This window comes from Hippopotamus amphibius, chromosome 3 (assembly GCF_030028045.1).
Source record: "Hippopotamus amphibius kiboko isolate mHipAmp2 chromosome 3, mHipAmp2.hap2, whole genome shotgun sequence".
Taxonomy (NCBI): domain Eukaryota; kingdom Metazoa; phylum Chordata; class Mammalia; order Artiodactyla; family Hippopotamidae; genus Hippopotamus; species Hippopotamus amphibius.
In genome coordinates this window covers 44,272,088-44,274,507 of record NC_080188.1, presented here as the reverse complement: position 1 = coordinate 44,274,507, position 2,420 = coordinate 44,272,088, and positions in this window count along the sequence as shown.

Genomic DNA, 2,420 nt, shown 5'->3' with positions numbered 1-2,420 from the left:
GAAGTGTGTTTTTGAAATCTTTGCTTATTTAGAAAAAAAATCAAAGACATAGGAATGCTGCTTTTCTGACTTTGCTAGACAAAAATACTTTTTAATTGAAGTATACATAATGTTAGTTTTTAAAATCTTTGTGTCATGCATACTTATCTATTGCTATAAAAATGCTGTGTAACAAACAACCATACAAACTTAGAGGCCTATAATTTTGTTTTCCTTCTAAAGGCTATTGGAGATTGTGCTAATTCGAAGTGGGCCTGGTGAGGTTCACCCACACACCTTTGAAAAACTATAGGTTGGCTTTGCTATATTGACTGGCTTTCTCAGGTGTCTGAGGCTTTGACTGGGACAACTGGGCTGAGTCAGCTCTGCCTCAGGTATCTCTAGAACTCCCATCCTCCAGAAGGCTAGCTGGGGCATGGGCCTGTTCTTGTGATAAAGACAGAGGAGCAAGAGAGAGTCAAAGTCACAAAGCCTCTAGTCCTGGAATATCATCACTTCCTGCTGACAAAAAGTCACAAGCACAGCCTAAATTCAAGGGGTAGAGAAAGTCTCCATCTTTTTATGAATCTAAAAATTCACATTGGAAGGGTATAGATTCAAGGAGGGATGAAGAATTGTAACCATTTTTTCATAATCAATCTATTACAGTATGTTTACTTTTGAAGGAATTTAAAACATAAACTATAAACTCAGCTTGTGAAATATTTAATTGATCACATTGCAGTCAATGTTTCTGGAGAAACATTCTAGAGAAATTTAAATTGTAAGATCAAAAGTTTTTGTTTTATTACTTTATGGGTAATAAGTAAACCTTTGGATGTATTTTTAATATTTAAAGATTTCTAAGATGGACATTTTTATATTATTTTTATTAGGGTTTTACAATGTTGTGTCAGTTTCTACTGTACAGCAAAGTGGAGTTCCCTGTGCTATACAGCAGGTTCTCATTCGTCATCTATTTTATACTGTTAGTGTATATATATGTCAATCCCAATCTCCCAGTTCATCCCACTTCCCCTTTTCCCCCCTTGGTCTTCATACATTTGTTCTCTACATCTGCATCTTGTTTCTGCCTTGCAAACTGGTTCATCTGTACCATTTTTCTAGATTCTACATATATGCATTAATACACAATATTTGTTTTTCTTTTTCTGACTTACTTCCCTCTGTGTGACAGCCTCTAGGTCCATCCATGTCTCTACAAATGACCCAATTTCATTCCTTTTTATGGCTGAGTAATATTCCATTCTATATATGTACTACATCTTCTTTATCCACTTGTCTGTTGATGGATATTTAGTTTGCCTCCATGACCTGGCTATTGTAAATAGTGTTGCAATGAACACTGGGGTGCATGTGTCTTTTTGAATTATGGTTTCCTCTGGGTATATGCCAGTAGTGAGATTGATGGGTCAATGGTAGCTCTATTTTTAGTTTTTTGAGGAACCTCCATGCTGTTCTCCATAGTGGCTGCACCAATTTACATTCCCATCAACAGTGCAAGAGGGTCCTGCTTTCTCCACACCCCCTCCAGCATTTATTGTTTGCAGATTTTCTGATGATGCCCATTCTAACCAATGTGAGGTGATACCTCATTGTAGTTTTGATGTGCATTTCTTTAATAATTAGAGATGTCGAACATAAGATGGACATTTTAAAAAAACACTTTTGTGATCCTATCCAGAAAAGGATAAAGATAAGTGCTAAAAACATTCAAAAAAAATTTCCTTGACCTTCATGAAAAATTAAAAAATAATGATTAAAGTGTATTACCCTGAGTCTTCAGATAGCAATGCCCCCTTTACCTAAGAGCAATGCTAATTAGACCCAAACTAGCTGCTAGAATATGTTGCGTTAAACATAAAGTACACCTGGAGATTTTAAATTATTATGACTCATGTGGGAAGGAATACCTAAAAAAGAAACCCCCAAAAAACCCAAAAAACAAACCTCAGGTACCACAAAGTTACAAATAGATTATCTGATGCCTAATCATTTTATTCAGATTTTGGCAAAACCATATTCTACATTTAGACTTTGATAATAATAATTCCTTAATGCATTGAAGCCTTACTATAGGCCAGGCGTTGTTAAACACAGTCTACGTGCATTAACTCTCAAAATGTCTTCAAGGTAGGGAGATTATCTACATTTCATAGCCAGCACAGCCGAGTCACAGAGAAGTTAGGCACGCTGCCAAAGGTCACACAACTGGCAGGTGGGTGTGGTGGAGTTAGAATCTGAACCCAGGTAGTATGGCTCATACTCTTAACCATTGTATCAGATTGCCTGATACTAAATCAGCGCCATTCTCACTCTTGTCTATGTACTCCCTGATCACAAGGGCTGGAAACCAAAAATCTTATTTTGCTCTAGGCAGTTACATGAGATTTGGAAGGTAGAGGAGAGGTGGGAACCAT